This window comes from Danio rerio, chromosome 16, assembly GCF_049306965.1.
Source record: "Danio rerio strain Tuebingen ecotype United States chromosome 16, GRCz12tu, whole genome shotgun sequence".
NCBI lineage: Eukaryota > Metazoa > Chordata > Actinopteri > Cypriniformes > Danionidae > Danio > Danio rerio.
Window position 1 is genome coordinate 44,269,828 of NC_133191.1, and position 20,560 is coordinate 44,290,387.

At 37.5% G+C, this 20,560-nt stretch overlaps 1 protein-coding gene across 6 annotated transcripts in view; it reads right to left on the reverse strand.

Moving 5' to 3' along the window:
• The window catches only part of rbms3 (RNA binding motif, single stranded interacting protein), a 264,037-nt gene that overhangs the window by 222,768 nt on the left and 20,709 nt on the right, over nt 1-20,560 (reverse strand). The window lies entirely within an intron of this gene.

A 20,560-nucleotide genomic window follows, 5' to 3' on the forward strand; every position in this document is an offset into this window, starting at 1 on the left:
GAACTCAATTTAACTGCAACTTATTTTGAGGTAACATAATCAGAATTCTGTATTAGCTTCTAAATATAATTATATATTATAAATATAATTATAGTATTGTTGTCTTTAATCTATTGTGGAAATATAATTAATCACTCATTGGCTTTTATTCCTTATTTAATGCAATTAGGTCACCATTAACAGATTAAATTAAATACAGTGGAAACAAATATAGGCTAATGCTCATTTCTCAATTTCCTGATAAATATAGACTAAATTCAAAAGATGACTTTATTTTTTTACCAAAAGTAATAAAACACAGAGCTTATTGCTGTTATTGGAAGCAAAGTGCAGTATATTATGTTGTAATCTAGCATCTGTTGAAAGGGTATAGATTAAAAGATTGTTCTTGGGATTTAAAAATTAATATTGATTTGTTCAAATGAAGAAACAACAATAGGAGCTTCAAATTAAGTTTTGTGCTTGCACTATATTATGTGCAGAGAACCAAATAACTAGTACCAAACATTTTGCAGAAAAAATACTTGCTATTTTGCGTTTGATATATTCTTTAACTTAATATGTAGAGTAGTGTATTGCATTAAACATTATGTTCAAACCCTGATGCACACGTAACTTGGAATCTGTGGCTTAGTGTGCCAGAAACCTACAAGAAATCTGGATATAATAAATACACCCAATTCCCAGAAACCATACACACCATATGCGTGTCTGACATGCCTGACATGGCTTCAGGCTGTCATGCACACACACGCATGATCCGACTGCACAAAAAGCTTCCTGTGTTACTAGTGGAAGCTTATCAGACCCACCCGGCCTGGTTCTCTTCGGCAGATCGGGGGCCTGGCCTCCGCAACACGACGCCGGGATGGAGACAGACCGAGCGCAAGAGAGCAAAAGCTCGGCTGATCAAAGTGCTCGCCACAGACACCTCTTTCAGCCAATTTGTGCAGCTGTCAGGGGCACGGCGATAGCGCGTCAGGGTGTGTAGTGTGTCAGGAGTCATGATGGGGGAAGCCTTTGAAACGTCAAAGGCGTTCACTTCGCCGTCAGACGGGCCGGGATTAGAGGGAAAGGGAGAGATGATGTTGCCTCTACGGCGGACTCCAGCATGAATCACACACACACATACTCTAGATGTCTGTGTAGCCACACACACTAACAAATCCCATTCAGTCGTACATACAGCTCTAGCAGAGCCACTTAACTTAACCAAGGAGACCCGCGGAGACAAATTGCCTGGTGATAGATCTGCTATTACGCTACGCATGTGTTGTCTGAAACACATTAGCACATATAAAGGTTTACATTTGTGTTATGTTATCAGCTGACCGCAGTTGTCTTGAGGGTTTTGGTCAGAAATGTATGTGCAGCATACTGTATGCTGTAGTCATGGCCTAGTTTATTAGGAATATAATATACTGGAAAATCAAATAATGTGCAAGACTAGGAGGATTTTCTGAAGAACCGTGGAGAGATAGACAGACAGACGGACGGACGGACGGACGAACGGACAGACGGACGGACAGACAGACAGACAGACAGACAGAGAGATAGACAGACAGACAGACAGACAGACAGATAGATAGATAGATAGATAAATAGATAGATAGATCCAGTTAGTTTTGTTTTGCTGACAGATAGATTAAGATAGATTTTTACAATTTTATTAAAATTAGTAATGTTTACATGTGCGCGTGAAACACACACGTCATTTTAAGTTTTTGATCAATTTTTTTCAACTATTCTACAACACCAATTGTTGTCTTAGAACAACATACACAGTGTCACCGTACATTAAGAAAATAATGTATACATTTAAATAAACTTTCAGTCTTATGATTTTCACTACTGTAAATTATTATGCAATTATAAAATTCTCATAACTAAGTCATGGCTAAACCAGTTTACCTGGCCTTGGCAATATAATTTAACAATGAAAAGCTAATTACAGTCATTGCCTATAGTTATATCAGCAATAGGGTTGTGCAATTTGGGTAAAATATCTGATTGTGGTTTATTTTATTTATTTATTTTTGACAGATATTGTGATTTTTGATTTGATTTGCGATTTTAAAATTTTGTAGTCAGCTCAATAATCTGTTTTATAGCTTCTTACTGCTAAAATGCAGTGAGTGTTAGATAAAAAAGGAAATTAAAATATATTAACTTAAGTTAAATGTTTATTCAAATCTGTTTTTAAATATTCAGACATAAATCCCTAATTTTTCACTAGAGCTAATAGTAAATACAAATAAAATTACCTTACCTTTCTGTAAACATGTTGAACTTTTTACTTATTATTAAAAAAATAATAATAATAATTCTAAAAATACAGAACACTCAGCAAACTAACATGGCTGAAACAACTCTAAAAATGTACTTTGCTGTTGATTGCTACTAGATTGAATGCCACTGGCAATACTTTCAATTTACTTTTTAGCAAGACACTCCTTATATAGCTGCCTGTGGTGCTTTTTTAGGCGCTGGTTCTTGTATTTCCTCGTGCTGTGGAAACAATTGTTAAAAATTACCTGTTTTTGTTCGGTGTCCGTGACTTAGAAATCAAAATGTTCCCATATTACCAATGTTCTGTTTTTCTTTGATATTAATTGGTCTATTAATGCTTCTGAAGCAGCAGACGCATTTGTGATTCGATTACGATTAATCGCACAGCCCTAATCAGCAACATTTAAAAGATACAATTCGCTACAGTATGTGTTACTTATCATTGCTGGTAATTGGAGGACATGATCAAGCGCTCTCCATGAGTTTTGATTCCAGCCTGCCTCGATTATGTCATTTCACTCCAATTATTACTGGTCATCGCTATTCTGTAGCTTTCAATCAAAGTGGCAAAAAGGCCAAAGCCTTGCAGAGAAGAGGAAAGCAGTTATTGTCTGCTAATTAAACAATTCCTGCCTTTCTTCTCCTTGTCTTTTGCTCTCTTTCATCCCTGTCTTCTACCACTCTAATGACTGTAATCTGTCCATTCAGCCCCCCTCTTCTTCCGCAGCCTGGCTTCTGTAAAGCGTCTCCTCCTCTCCGCCGCCCCCCTCCTCTACTACGGATAAATCCATCCCTCCCTCCTGCTCCCCCAATCTCTCTGATATCCCAGGGATGGCCGGTGCGTAGCCGGGCTCTGCTCTTTATTAAAGGGTGAGTGATGTGCACACACATTATCTCCTCGCTGCACGCCCAGATAGCCTTCATTTCCCTAAAGAGTACTCCAGTCACCAAACAATTAGTACTTCCTGGAGAGCCCTCGAAAATGGGTTTCAAATGGCCGCTTCTCCTCCAACCCAGCTCTCTCCCTGTGTCCGTTTGTCTGCATTTCTCTCTCTCTCTCTCTCTCTCTCTCTCATTATTTCTCCTCTGCTGTTCTTCGCAGAGCGAGATTGACCTCTATCAGGTCAGCTTTCTTGCGCTGCCTGCTGAGTATGTGGAGTTAACCCCTGCCTCCGCCAACTGTGATTATGCTTAGGCTGTGGAAATGTAAATGTGTGTGTGCAGTTCATATACATGCATGCATTTAAAATATCTCCTGTATCTGTAGAGTGATGCATCACTGCATGTGATATGGTTAAATGACTCATAAGAGTATCCACAATAAAGGGAAATTGCTTGGGTAGAAGAACCATGTAGGTTTTAATGCGTTTTTCGAAATTCAGAATCAAAATTTTAGTGCTTTTATTTTGTAAAATGTAACTTTTTGAAAGGACTACAGTGGTGTCAGCTAGGGAAACATTCATTAATTCATTCATATTCCTTCAGCTTGGTCCCTTATTAATCCGGGGCTGCCACAGTGGAATGAACCACCTACTATTCCAGCATGGGTTTTATGCCGCGCATGCCCCTCCAGCTGCAACCCAGTACTGGGAAACACTCTCACATTCACACATGCACTCATACACTACGGGCAATTTACCCAGTTCTCAAATAGCTTATGTCTTTGGACTCCGGGAGGAAACCTCACGCAAACAGGGCAAGAACATGCAAACTTCACGAAGAGACATTCACTGGCCTATTCGGGACTTAAACCAGCGACCTTCATGCTGTGAGGTGACTATACCAACCACTGACTCACCGTGTCACCAACACAGTGCGGTCTTGAGTTTTGGAACCGAACTTTGGTGGGTGATGATGACGTTACACAAGAACACGAGGACACAAGATCGCTGAAGAACGCATATTGAGAAACTCCTGTCCTACACCATACACAAAATTGACTGTATTTATAACCTGAATTAAACTTGCTGAATATTTTAAGTCACTTTAAATACTGTCATTGCTTTTCCAATTTTAATTAAAAGAGAAGTAGTTTTGTTTATTCCAAGCAATAATAATCGAAGATTACTGCAATAGAAGAAATTGCGAAGAATGTATTAGAGCCAATTTTCTATTTTGAGATATCAGGACAGTGTTATTAACCTGAAATTTATTAATTTATACTCAAAAGAATTTGTCAAAGTGAGTTTTCATGCAGAAATTAAAAACACGCTTAATAAAGAACTTGTCAGGCAATATAATTACATTTTAATATCGTTTTAAATATCTGAATAGATTGTGTAAAAAAAAAAAAAGTGTCTTTGACCCATAAGGCATTTTTTCCACAATTTTCCCAACGTAGTTTTTCCAGTTTGTATTCTTCTGCGGACAGTGTTCACAGCAGCACACACACATGCACTCGGCCTTGCTCTTGACGGTAGTGATCGATAGTACACGCCGTGACCCTGCCGTCACAAGGACCAGAGCAGGACACGGCGAGCATTGCTCTCCTTCCCTCAACTCTACCCCCGGGGCCCCTTGGGGCGAGGGAAAGAATGCTGGCTATTTAGGGAAAGGGTTTGAGATCCCCTGCATCCGGACAGCGGAGGCCTGAGGAAGATCCAATGATTACACTGAGCACTCTGCTCACGCACATAAACACATGACTCTATCTGACCCAGAAATATATTACCACATGCATTAGCCCATTAGGCTCTCAAGAAGATCTATACGTTAGAGTTACTGCAGCAAAGGTAGGAGGGAGGTTTCGTGTGGAGAGGGAGAGCGAGAGAGCGAGTTTTAAGCCCTCTGTGCAAGCGGGCATTGAGTGCTCTCTGCCATTAAAGCTCATAGTCGATAGCATGCTGCATTAGAGCCTCTTTGAATTGCAGAATTCAGTATGAAATAAAGGAATAGTCTTCTTCTACAGCTTTTTTGTAATGGAGATATAGAAGGCGATCATTACTGATGAAATGAAACGAGTTTTTCATCGCTAGCCTGACATTGAGTTGGTCATTGGCTTGTGACTCAAACAAAGGACACTTGAAGGAAGAGAGCATGATCAGTGTCATGAATCATCAGTGTGTGGTGTAGGTGTCAGTCATTAAGGGCCTTAGACCATCATTTTTTTGCTTTCTTCAAATTATGAGTCTAATTATGGGATGTTTTTATAAGTATATAAAGATAAGTTTTATAAGAGCACATTTAGCTCCAAATAAGGAATTAGATTGAGGCAGTATCTCTTTTTCATCCTCTGAGTTCATTGAAATCTCATTAAGCTCCTAAAGCACAGTGTGAACATGTAGGAGTAATGGCAAAAAGAGGCTAAAAGTCATGTGACAAAAGGCAGAGTTTCTTTAGCACTGTGATTGGCTGTGAATGGGATAATGCCCACCTGTTATGTTCAAAAACTGTACTTCTAATTGGCCTGAATGGGTCAAACTGGTGGAAAGGAATTGACTAGTTTACCATTCACTACCTTAGCAACTGTTGCCATGTCTTCAGACAAGCTTTTGCTTTTTTTTTTTAAGTATGTGTGTTTTGACAGTTGGATAGGACATTATCCAAATGTAAAATACCACAATGTTGCTGGGGCTTTAATTATAGTGGCTCAAGGTAATAAGAGGTAGCTGTTTTTTTCTGCTTTCAAATCTTTAAATTAATCTTGAGAAGTGCATGTGTATTTGGCCTTTCTTAATTCCCAAATGAGCGTGAATAACCTCAGTAAGAACACAAGCTCTCAAGGAAATCTCAAGGACAAAGGCAGATAAAAGTCCTTTGTAGTGCTAAAAATTTAGCTTGAACCATGTTAGAATACTATCCACTGAGCAGGTTTTAGTGAATATGGTTGTTCTTAGAAATCTCTAGTCTAGTTCATTGCTTTTGGATATTCTGTACTGAACATCAAGGTGGTGGGGCAAGGTGAAGGGTCAGTCTTTGACATGGCATAATTTGAAAGTTTGTCAGTTTTCGAAAGTTAAAGTGGTTTTCTATTTCAGTTTGATTCTATTAAACACTAAAACCCCGGTCAGATCACACAATTTTATTGAAGAATTGTGATTATTATTTTTTTTTTTATGCTCCGAAAGTCACCAATAAATGTTTAACTAACAAATGTGCCAGACTAAATGTTCCTTCCCAATCAGTCATCCCATGACATCTACAGCGAATGTTATTTCACAAAGCAGTTACAAGTGTTGCTATAAAAATATTTCTTATCTTATTATAATTTCAGTGTTGTTTTCTTATCTTATGTCAATTTCAATAAACAATCATGCTTGCTGACAACTAGGCTACATTATTTAAGGGCATTCATTATAACATTTATAGGATCAAACATATGATTCCTTTTAAATATTAAGATATTTTCTTAAAAATATAAATGTGTATTTTGCCGCCATAGGTTGCTTATTAAACACTCCCTCGCCTAAACTTGACGCGAGTGAGACAGAGAAAATGAAAGCACATCAGCAGCAAGGAAAAATCAGGGGCTCAAGACAAAATAATGACATATTAAAAAAATATGCAAATATACGACAGAGGTTTGTGATACATCAATTACAGTAAGGCATTAATTAAATCTAAATTTTCCATGGAGTAAAACAAATCATCCTCTTGCACAGTTGAGTAGTGGACTGGCACAAACAAAAAATTATACATTATGTTTTTTTTAGAAAAAAAAAAATCCTCTTGAAACTAATTTCATTTGGTAGGTTTTTTATCTTAATTTTAAAGTATCTTTTGTTGATCAGTTATCTACTAGATAAGCAAAAATAACTAACACCAGAAAACCAGTCCGCTATATGCTTCAGCGCCAAAGCGCAAACTTATCTAGCCTAAATAAAATTAAAGAGAACTACTCACAGATTCAGATGAACTTATCTTAAACCGTTTAAATTTTTAATGACAAAATCATCCATTGCGAGTAATTTGAATAAGCAAGGCAGACTTTTACAATGTATTAGCAGCACTGAACGTGTTTCCAGATTACATCAGAAGAACGATCTCTGTTGAAAGGCTGAGAGAACTGAAAAACTTGTTTTGAGAAGGAATATATCTGCATATTTGTGTCAAACAAAATAGCTTAAAACACTTTAATATTTTAGACAAAGTAGTTAAAGTTTGAATAACCAATGATTGATCTTATCTACCTGTGACCCACCCATAATGAAATATGCAGCCTATTTTTTAATTACCTGATTAACGGATTAACGGCAGCACCTGCGGATATAGCTGAGAAAACATGTGTTCCTATTTTCACCCATGTGACGGAACTTGTCGTGAAGATCAGGGAAAAATTAAACATGCTAGACTTTCTGTGATGTGTCGTGAGGCCTCAGAGGCATTGTATTAGTTGCTGTTAACTGTACCACATTACACGAAAAGAAATGATTGAATTTACAACATCCTACTTCCAGAAATTGCGCTGGAGTCATGAAAAAAAAACATTTGATCTGACCAGGGCTTTACTTTACTATGTTGGTTAGCATCTTGACCCACACAACACACTGGTGCTTAAGCTAAGGGGCGGGACTATTTTTGTAACGGGAGACAAGCAGAGCGCTTGGGAAACCTGTTTGAGAATGTTAATTATTCCTGAAGATGTGTTGTCTGAGGCCTGAAACCAATTACGATGTTCACTTCTCTTCATGTGAAAAACTACAAAGCGGAACGGACCACACACAGATTAAACAGGTACCAGATCACAGGTCCGTACCTTTCATAATTCTTTCTGTCAGCTGGAATGTGAGGACAAATAAGCTGGCTTTAATTTAGAAGGAACATGCTGCTCCAGACGCCCAACCACACTCTCCAGCTTGTTAACGTCAGGCCCACGCACCCTTAATGTCATGAACGAGTTACACAAACATTCGCCCAGACAGCACTAACAACATCTTCCTCACCGGCCTCTCTCACGACAGCACAGCAAGCAAAGGTTCACACTCAGTTTGCAATCAAACTCGTCCGCCTACGCAACATATGACAATCCGCGCCTCATTCCACTCAGAATCAGCTCACATCTGTGGCTCCGCTGTGATGACACTAAAGGATTATTCACCACAATTGTTCAACCTCCCGAGTATTTGCGACGCATGAATAATCATCACCACCTCCTTATTATGCAGATAAATGCTAATTTCTCTTAAATATATTCACGAAGCACTCCGCCTCTTTCATCGCCGAGGTCAAGGTTTAACTAAGTTAGCATGTATGGAAACAGTGAAGGCTGAGGAGCTCAGGCTTTAATGGTCCGTTTCTTTCTGAAGGGGCGTAAAACTTCGAACAAAGTTTGCATGGATTTAAACACATCTGGAATTTAGGCCAAATTCCGAGTTAATTCGTACACCACATTAGCGGATGTCTCCGTATTTAAATACCCCCCTTCCTTCGTGACCCGCAAAATCCCCGGCCCCTCAGGGCCAAGCATGCCACATTCAAATACGAGGAAACAATCAGAGTGTGCTTATTTGCATATGAACGGGAGATGGAAGCCCGCAAATCCGCGGCAGTCCATTTTAATCTGAGAATGACTTCCTCTTGTATTGTTAGCAGAAACAGTCTGATAGCATTCTCTCCTCTCGTCTCCCAATCTTCCTGCTGAAATTAACATCCGAATGTGCGGCTCGCTTCGGACCAGACCGCTCAGAGAGCCGTGCAGACGCTAGCAGTCCGCCAACCTCCGTTGCCCCGGCAACAAAGTGGAGGACACGGTGAGGTCTTATCAATCAATTAGAAACGTCTCTGTTCACTAGAAGCATTGAGCCACTGGGTCATGATTTCTCCACAGTTTGTCAAATTCATTAGGGCTTATGCCAGAGCCGTATCGCTGTTCAAAAAAACTTATTCTGAACGTCCGTCACCTCAGCTAGCATGATGGTTTTTTGAAAAATGTGATTTTGCAGACCAGTCGTCTACATTTCTTTTGTGCTAATTACAATCAAACTCTTTTTGAGTTTATAAAACAGTACAAGGAGTCACAGGATGCACAGACAAAGAAAGTCAGAGGAAGTCACTGAGTTTTTTTGTTGTTGGTCAAGAGTCATACACCATTCACTCAGTCCAAGAAGAGCTCACTTCCTGTGCCTTCGTTAAAATTCCTTCGCCAGGTTTGATTGTGCAGCAGGGCTTCCAAGAACTCTGGATCCGACCCATTCAAGGGAATTCCGCTCTTTCGAATTCTGTTTTTTTTTTTCATTCCCAAAAGAGTCTACTGTTAATTGGCATCACATGACAGCTGGGTGGGTTAAGAGGTCACATCCATTTTATAGGGATTTGAATGAGGGAAGCTAAATTAAATCATTGCTTCATTCAGCTTTGGATGTGATGTGAACATGGTGAAGGATCAGGCAAAAGGTTCTGCAAAGGTTCCTGAAACTTTGACACTGGATGAAATTAGTAAAGTAGTAAAATAAAAATGTGAAATTTTCAGCACAAAATAATTTTTGCTGACATTTTAGATTTTAGATTATTTTTCAGCTCATTCGCTGAAAATGTGATATTTTGTTTTGCTGCAATTATACAGTGTTCAGCGTAATTGAGTATAGCCCATTTTGAAAATGAATATTTTTATGCATTTCTCAGTGAATATAGGCAATGTATTTGGTGCATTTGAACAAAACAGATTTATAAAACAATTATATTTATTAAAATAATATTTTAGTCATCAAACATGTTTAAAAATTGAGATATAAAACAATTAAAGGCAAGCAAAATATTTCAAAAAACTATTTTGTACAACCTACAAAATTTCAACAAAATGTTTTTGCTTCTCTTGATTTTTCCTCTTTTTTAAAAATTTGTATTTAATATTTTTCTATAACAAATAAATTTAGGTGTACTCATTTTTGGACCGTCATTGTAAGTTATTTTGTTAGATAAGCTTCAGACTTTGCTTCAGTACTGACTAATCTAATAGCTTTCTATTAAACATATGAATTTAAATGATAGATTTGAGGGGTGTACTTTTATATGCTGAGCACTGTATATTACAATATGAATATCATTTCACCAGATGATTTGAATAGCTCCAGTTGGAAAGATTTCATTAGTTTAGATTGATTAGAAAGATCAAGTGTTTTTCTATAGTAAATTACAAGCATATATAAATACCACAGAGTAAAAATAAACAGTGCTTTATGGTTTTCTGGGGAGCCTAACAGTATTCAAGTACAGAAATTGAACAATCGAATGTAAAATAAGTCATTGTATAAATAATAATAATAATAATAATAATATCTTTATCTTTTAATATTTAATAAATAACTGAATTCTGCGATATGACTACTGGGGATACAAAAATTGTGATATCGATGCTTAAATAATATACACTCCTTAAGAGGCCCACACGAATATGCCATGGTTGTTGTCAGATGATGATACCTGTATGTTGACATATAATGGTTTATTTTTCAAGTAGATTTATATGATTAAAAAACAAACAAATATGTAAACCCTTAGAATGGTAAAGTGCACAAAATTGTGGACATTTTTTTTATACCTCGTTATTATAGACTTAATTGTGTAATGTTCAGGGGCGTGTTTCCGAAAAGCATCGAGTAAGGTCTCAAATTCTGTCATCACAAACATAGTTTATTAATTTGGTGTTTCCCAAATCCAGCATTCCAACAAACATTTGCAAATTGTGTGGCAAACTTGTACGTTTCCAACTACACATGTATAGCTGTAGTGAGAAGCATAGTTTCTGGCTTTGTTCCATTCCCAGTTGTCTCCCCTATGACCTATTCCTTTAGAACGTTCCGATATTGAAACTTGAAATGATTAAAAAACATTAAAGTCATCCCTCTTAGCTGTAATTTGCTTCCCAAGTATTTTTACAGTTTAGTTTTAGCGATCTTCATATTGATAATTGCGCTCCCTTCACAGTACACTTTGAAAACATTTATGCCATTTTGAATGCAGCTGTGGCTCATGACGAAATCTATAGGTGACCGATTATTTAAAAGTAGAATGAGATTAGTGTAGATTAGATTAGTGTTAGCTAAGTGGTTTTTATGTTTTAGAATAGAATATGGCATATTCTCAAAAAAATTCGTAAAGAAACATATAGGTCTTAAATGTGCCGTCTACATATACTTCAAGTAATATGGAAAACAAGTGCATGTTTTTACCAAAACTAATATAAATTTTTTTTAAAATGCGTGTGCATGTAAAACAACATAATTTGCACAATAAAAAATATGGGATTTTTCTCAAAAGAAGTTGTTACTCCACCCCATTTTGAGCGTCATTATAGACGTTTTACGTAATAACTAACGTGGTTCAAACGATGGATCTGCGACTACTATGATAGTTCAGTGCGAGTTATGTCGTTGTTTGGGAAACGCACCCCAGTCTAGCACCTTATAATAAGATGTAAATAATTCTGTGTAGTAGACTATAATGTATTTTGCAAATTCCAAATTAAATACAATGGAAAAATGAAATAACTTGCAATATTATGCTAAGGTTTGGACACCACTAAGTAATATAATTTTTTTTTTTATCTGTACTTTATCTGTAGGATTACACTATAGGACTTTGTGAATAAAACTGCACTGCGGCTCTTTGCCTCTCTCTACAGCTGTCCTACCACAACACACACACACACACAGATGATAAAGAGTCTTACATGCCGCGTGTCCTTGTGCCTCCCTTCACATTGAGTCATCAGCTCTGCACTCCATTAATCACACATCATCAAATGTTGTCACATCATGTTAGCAAGGAGTGTGTGTGGTCTCCAAATGCGATCTATATGTTGAGGCCCCCATTCAGCCTTGCACTTCCGTGCTCTTTGGACGTAAATAAATAAATAAATAAATGATAAAAAGGCACAGATCCATGTCTCAATGTCACCCTCTTTGGGTGTTACAGAAACCTCAGCTAAGCTCGATGCTGACATTGAGATGGAGAGAGATAGCCAGTCCGCGGACAGAGTATTATATTCCCTCAAATGGTCACTGAATACGAGTGACATTGAAGCAACCATTAATCAATTTTCATACCTAGTCCTTCATCAGTTCACTAAACGCTGGAGCCTGATTTGATCAATAACAGAGGAATAGGCGAACAAACAGATGCTGGCCCTGCAGATGATGATCAAGACATACTCTGTGCTGGGGAATGATTTAAGAGCCATATCAAATTACCATGAAAGGTTAAAACATTTCTTTCCTCTTCTTGTATTGAAGGGATTGAGAGATGCTTTAGGGCAGACACAGTATACAAAGCATTTTATGTACCGTCATGTTACGCTACAGTATAAAGCATGTACAGTTTTGAAGGGCGTAATTTCTATTGTTTTTTTTTTCTAAACCCCAGCTTGGATGGTTGGATCTTTATTTCAGTGATTAATATGTTTTTGGCATGGTATATGTTTGGCAACAGTTCTTTTAAACCTACTGGATTGCTTGTGTAGCTTTTTATTTCTTGAACAACCATGCTGGAAAATGTATCCTATTACCACGGATGACAATGCCAAGATTCAATGTTTAAAATGTGAAAGAATGTATCATTTACCTCTCATGAATTGACCATTGTTTAACCTGAACCCTATTGAGTGTCTTGAGTTATGTGTGCAGTGGATGCAAGGAATTGATAATCATTATCAATACAAAATCTTAATCAGAAATGCAACTCTTTATGAAAATAAACTTGACATTGCCATTGGTTGTCAAAAGATGCTCTTTATCTGTTGGGTGATTTATAGCTTGGAACTTTTCTCTCATCAAAAAAAAAAATGCAGTTTTACCATGGCTGCAGCAGGCACAATGATATTACGCAGCACCTAAAAATAGTCCCCTGCTAGGTAACTCTAGGGTTGCATCTGAAATTGCACATCTTCATACTATAGAGTATTTTAAAAACAGTATACAAGTCGAGTGGTTCTAAATTAATTGAATTTTAAAAACAGTATGCGAGATGTACTACTACCAACGAGATTCTGAAGTATGCATTTAATGGACGCTAAACTATTCCATGCAAGAGAATTCATGAATGGGAATATATGACGCAACCAATGCCGAGTTCAGACTGCATGATTTTAGCCCCGGTTTTGACTCACCAACGGGTTTTGAGAAATTGCTGACAAATGCCTGAAATCACAGGCAAGTTGGTGCTTGTTCACATGAGTAAAAATCACACAGTGTGAACTATCAAAAACGCAATCTGAGAGAATCGAAGATGAGATGTCGACACATGTCAGATATTTGGCATGCTAAATAGCTGGACCTGTCAGCGATTCAAAACCAAGTCATGTGAAATCTGTTCTGGTTGAAAATAACATTGCTGGTTACACACAGCCAATGAGAGAGCAGCATCCACTGCGAATCTGCAGGCCAGCGAGAGGTTGGGGGAGAAGTTAGATTTTTTTTTTCAGTTTATTTGGACTCAAGAAATGGATGCAAAACTAATGGAAATTTGGCAAGAGCATCTGTGTCTTGTTGACGTGTCATCTGAGCAATACCACAACCAGGTCGGAAAAGAAAAAAAGCAGAGGAGAAATGATTCTCTAATAATAAAAAATATATACTACGTGACCTCGCGTTGTTTCTGTCACTTCTTGCATGTGTTTGGTTGTGAGACGTAGTTTGTGGACCGAGACAACGTTGTCAGCGATTCATTCTATGGCAATGTCATGCAGTGTGAAACACCCTGTCGCCGATCCATCTTGCAGTATATACACGGCAGCGACGGAGCGCGAGCCAAGATACATTGTGAAAATATCTGTTATGCGACTACTTTGAAAATCATGAAGTCTGAACCCTGCATAACATGGGAGAGTCACGTGTTAATGACAAATGACAGATGTAGTACGTCCAAATTCCATTCATATTGCTCACATTCATACTGTATAGAAAATACTTTTCCACAGTTGTGTGGTAAATTCTAATGTAGTACCAACTTGAGTAGTAGGCGATTTCGGACACAGCCTAAGTCTTTCACATATGTTTTCATACTTCCAAGGCACACTGTCTGTGTATAACAACTTGTCATTTTCTGTTAGGCTTAGAACATGATGTAACTACAGACGTTTCAAGCTTTAAATAGGAAAACTATTGAAACCCTTTGGTCACTTTTGAGTGAGATGTTAATGGTCTAATCCGATTCAATGGTCTCTGCTACGCCAAGCTAAGCTAAAATTGCTCCCACTAGACCCAGAGATCAACTGAATGAATTCAAAAATGGTAAAACTCTAGGGGAGTTGGGAGAGAAAGTGTTCCTTTAATTGGTGGTCAGTTCATGTATAATTTTTTTTCCCCACAAATGTAACCATATATACTGGTCTGTTATTGTATGAATAAAACAATACGATTCTTCTACATATTTCCGCGTTTCTCAGTAGCAGAAATTGTCATAGTTAGGTAAAGCCCAGTGAATGGGAGAATACAAGTATTTTTTTTAAATCCTATTTGCTGAAAAAATAAATGAAAAACTCAGTGATTGTGTTATCAAGACTTTCAGAAAAAGGAAATAAAAAATAGTTTGAGACAGATAACGGCAGCAGAAGAGAGAATAATGTCAAATTTACTGTCCTGTGCATAGATGCTGCATTAAAAATGCCTCCCATAAGCTGTAATTTGATGCAAAGATGAAATAATACATACATCAATACATAAACATATTTAATGGATTTAAAAACTATATATATATATATATATATATATATATATATATATATATATATATATATATATATATTAGTAAATTCTTAGGGATTTAAGATGCTGATTACCATTAAACACATCAAAAGAGAACAGGTCCATTAGTTGCTTTAGATGTCAGTCAAGCAGCTTCTTAGGTGGACTTTGTTCAGTGATAGACAGGATTGTCTTCATGAAGGTGTAGCTGTGCAAGTGTACCATCGGACTGACAAGTTGCAGTGTCTGAAATTATGGTTATTCATTTGTAAATTTTAAACCTATTTTTGATCATTTTAGAATAAAACAAGGCTACATTGCAGTCCAGTCTGATAGATGTCCTGCAGCTGTGTGGTGTGACGCATATTGTGTTGTGTGGGTGTGCGGCCGCTGTTGGATGGAGCTGACGGGAGCTCCACACGGGTGCTGCTGTGTCAGAGCGCACACTCAAGGACATGGCTGTGGTCCAGGCGTAGGACGTGAGCAAGCTAAGATGATCTCTTAGCCCATGTTGAGTCCACATGTTATCAACATGTATAACTGATGCGTAATATAAAGCAAACTGGATGCATTGTTATTAGATTGTGAAATACAAATAATTAGCTGTACCTCTACCTTCCTGTCCCAGTCTAATCTGTTTTCATTACTCAAAATAACCTGATTTATATGGAACCATGCATGTGTCAAAAGTTTTGTTCAGACTGTCAGCTCGAATCTGATTTCTGCAAGATATTTAGCAGCTCCAAAGGACATTGAAATCATGTTTTAAATTCATTTCAAGCTGCATGTACAATATTTGCGGTTTGAAATCCTACCCATTTGTAGAAATTGGGTTCAGATTACAAAATCTCACGCCATATAAAACATACATGCATGTTAGAAGTGTTTCTATGAAACATTCTGAAAGTCTTTGCTTTAATACTATACTTCTAGTCAGTCTGGTCTACACAGCTTATTGAATTTTGAGGCAGCACAGTTCATGCCTGATTTAGAACGCGAAACAACATTTTTATTGAAAATGCTGTTGCTTTTTTGACATCAAACAACAGACCAAAGTAAATATGAGTAAAAAAAAAATATCTGAACAGTTGTATGGTGCACAGAGTGGACAGTCAGAGCAAGGTGGTTCAGGTGGGTTTGGCAACATCACATGTTTATGACTTCATCAAATCAGTTTTGGTGAATCCAAACACATATTTTGAGTAGATCTGCAGAATGTTGGAAACATCTGACATTGTGATATTTTGTTTTACTGCAATATTTATTGCGATTGGAATAAAATTTTGACCAGATGTTTTGAATAACTCTATTTGGAAAGACTGGAATGATCAAGTTTTTTTTTTTCCATGCAGTGCATCTGCATAAGTTATAATAAATTACAAGCAAAAATAAATAAATAAACGATGCTTTATGGTTTTCAGGAAAGTCTAATAGTAACTGTAACAGAAGTTACAGAAATTGAACAATCAAACGTGAAATAACATGGTCATCATTTAAAAAATAAAAACAAGAAATAATCTTTTAATTTCTAATTAATAAACTGTGATTTGACTATTGCAGATATACACATTGCAATATCGATGCTGAAACGATATTGTTCAGCACTAACTTTGAGTCCAGCTGAGAAAGAAAACATGCAGTCCTGAGACATGATTAATACAGGAAGTCTTTTTTCACTATTGACCAATGTTGGTAAATAGAGAAAAATGATTTGCAAGCAACTTTTATCATATTCTTTTCCTTGAATCTTATTCTTGAAACACAATATAATCAATGAAAAGTGTCAAGTACAAACCGTAGACAATATTAGTTAATTTTTTTATCTTAATTAAATATTTTTGTTATCCATGAATTTTCTAAAATTTCTGTGTGGAGTTTGCATCTTCTCCTTGTGTTGGCATGAGTTTTCTTCAGGTGCTCTGGTTACACCCACAGTTCAAAGACATGCTGTGTAGGTGAATTGGGTAAACAAATTTGGCTGTAGTGTATGAGTGTGTGTGAATGGAGGAGTATACGGGTGATTCCCAGTGCTGGGTTGCAGCTGGAAGGGCATCCGCTGCGCAAAACATGTCCTGGAATAGTTGGTGGTTCATTTCGCTGTGGCTGGCCCTGATAAATAAGGGAAAAGCCTGAGCAAAAATTGATGAATATTATTATTACTGTTATTATTAATATATATATATATATATATATATATATATATATATATATATATATATATATATATATATATATATATATATATATATATATATATATATTTTTTTTTTTTTTTTTTTTTTTTTTGAATGACCATACTCTGAGTTCCAAGAAAAGTTTTTGATGTGTTTTTTAAAAGGTTAATAGGTGTAGGTTATACAAAGCGTTGTTATTTGCAGAACTCCTCTATTAAAAAAAGTAAGGCAAAAAAAAAGTTCTGAAAGAGATCAAGCCTCCACCAAGAAATGTAAAGTAATACAAAACTAAGTATCTAAGTAACGCAACTAGTTACTTTTTGGGGAGTAACTAAATACTTACTTTCTAGAGTAACTTTCCCCAACACTAATGAAAAGCAATTTGTCAAAATTGTAGTAAAGATTTTTGGTGGATCAAAAAGCATTCACATTATCATAAAATACATTATGATGACAAGCTAATGCAGCAAAATTACTGTTTAAAGTATCACTAAACTTCAATATTTAAACCTCATAATTAAATACAAATGGATGGAATAACTGCAAAAGAAAGAAAAAAAGAATCACCTCTTTGACTAGGCTGGCTATGACCTGTTTTATACCACTAGATACACAAGACTTAAACTGATTTTAAAACCGAGCGAGAACACAGACATACACTTTGGACTGTTTCAGCTAAATTTTAAGTTATAATCCTACATTACCTGAATAAGCCTGACCTTGAGACAAAAGACCAGACGATTATAGCAACAGTTTTCAGTAGTGGCATTCAACAGATGAGGAAAAAGGTGGTTCAGAGTGGTTCTTTTTAAATATTCAATTTCAATTATTCGTATGATAACTTTGTGTGAGGAACAGACCGAAATGTAATTTGCCATTGTCTAAAAAACTGCTCTTTAGTAGTTTCTAGCAATCTTTATGTGAAAAATAGCTCACATCTCAAGTTCAAATCTCTTGCAAAGGTTGACAGCCCTCACAAAAAAAAATGGCTTAAATTTCAGTCACAAAATGATCCTATTTGTGTGATATTGGGAACAGGTCATGTCATGGATACCTTTATATCTTTTATGTATCTTGTTTCTGTGAATATTCCCAATATCCCATTATTTACTTGTATTATATTATAACCAGTGGGCTAGAAAATTCATTTATTCCAAAAACAATGCAATGGCCTGACAAGAGGGCGAGTAAATAATGACAGCATTTTTTAGTGAACTCCTTGTCTACCGATTGTGTTTTTTCAACCCGTGAACACAACCTGACGTGTGATGGACAGTGTTCTGTCTGTTTTCAATTCCATGTTGTTTGTCCACCCACTCAACGTAATTATCTCTCGAGATATTTGTGTTTGCCGGACACAATGTGATCATTCACACAAATAATCAGTGTTGAGTCTCGGTGTAATGTCAGCGTGGCCCTGTCTGCTTTAAACGCTTGATGGAAACGTGTAGGAGTGAAGGGAATAGAATGACCAAAAAAAAAAAAAGAGAGAAGAAGAATCCAATTATTCGTGCATAATAACAATTGTGTGGTATATATCCGGGTGATTGCCAGCACGTTCTAACCCAGCCCTCGCTGTCTCTCCTACTGTCTAAGTGCCAATTATGGTACAGGCGGCGGACATCCGCTTGAGCCAGGCCTCTTTCCGCTAGACCCATTAGTAGTTGCGCCGAGCATGATAGTGCTGTTTAGTCCAGCGCTGCACCATAAGAGCACCAGTACACACACACACACATGCATGCGTGCGCTGATCGGGTTTCCGAAGTAGATGGCATGCTGTTCTCTTGCAACATCATTAAAGCAAGGGTGGGGATTTTCCTACAGCTCTGTGTGTCTATAGCACAATGCGGTCGTATCACTGTCCTCTTCTGGAATGCAGCAGTGTTACCTGAGAAAAGCCTGCGTGCGGCGGGGTGGAGAGAGGGAGGGATGCATAAACGATTCGGAACGGCGACTAAGTCAAAGAAAGGACCCAAAAAAGGACATGTGGGAGAGAGGGAGAGTACATGAGAGGCAGGCCCCTGTGAAGTACCTCTTGTTATTAATAATTGATTCTTTGAAAAGACTGTGCAGTTTAATTGGTGGTAAGGGGTGATCCTGGCGCGCACACACACACATACACACACCTCTGGGAGTCTCTTTGCAGCTGGTTTCCAGTAACGCAGGCTCAACGTGAGGGTGAGAGAGCAATGATCTACTTGAGAGAGAGAGAGAGAGAGAGAGAGAGAGAGAATGCATTTGAAATTGAAACCTACATGGAACGACTCTAGCTGTGTCTGCAGTCTGCAAGGAATTCACTCCAGAGCACTGGAAAGTGAACACCTTTTCATATCAGACAGCTTTCATACACTGAGAAAAAATGATTCATTGGATTGACTACATTTTTTTTCAAGGTGAGTGGTTGCAAACTATTTATATGGGCTAAAATTAAACAAATATAGTAATTTTCTACCTAATCTGTTTGTATTTAGCCTATATACATTGTTTGCAGCTACTTAAAAATATTTAGTAAATCCAGTGAATCATTTTTTTTCAGTGTACTATTTTGCCCTGAATCAGAGGCCATGACCCCTAAGGAGGTCACACACCAGATGCGCCGCTCAGCACCGCAACGCGGCGCGCACATGACAGTTTAAAGTATCACACACCAGACGCGCACATTCGCATGTTGTTTAAAATTAAACTACTCAGATGGCGCTCTGTGGCACGGCAGAAATATGAACGGTGTCCTGAATCGTGGGTGGGTGCCGCCGACTTGCAGCGCCGGAGTGTGTACCCTGATAAAAACCTATGCTTGGAATTCTGAAATGTATGGTGCTGCGTGGCGTGACACTGCATGTTGCCGAGCAGCGCTTCTGGTGTGTGACCCCCCCCTTTAGGATTCACTTTGGTGACCACTGCAGCAGGATTTCATTTGACAAACCCATTAGTCAAATAATGTACCCAAAATGAAAATGCTGTCATTATTTATTTGTACTCATGTTTTTTCAAACCTGCATTACATCTTTATAACAATAGTTCATTTATAATGACATTCATTCATTTATTTTCTGTTCAGCTTAGTCCCTTTATTAATCTGGGGTCACCACAGCAGAATGAACCGCCAACTTATGCAGCATATGTTTTACGCAGCGAATGCCCTTCCAGCTGCAACCCATCACTGCAACATCCATACACGCTCATTAACACACATACACTACAGACACTTTTAGTTTACCCAATTCACCTACTGTATGGCGCATGTATTTGGACCTGGAGGAAACCCATGCGAATTTGCAACATGAACATGCAAACTCCACACAGAAACGCCAACTGATCCAGCCAGGGCTAGAACCAGCAACCTTTTAGCTGTGAGGCGATTGTGCTTGGTGACATTCATTTTACCAAAAAAAGAAAACACTAAAAACATTTTTTTTTTACAATAAGGTTGTATTAGTTGCTATGCATTTGAGATATTCCAGCGTTATGTTTGTGACATTT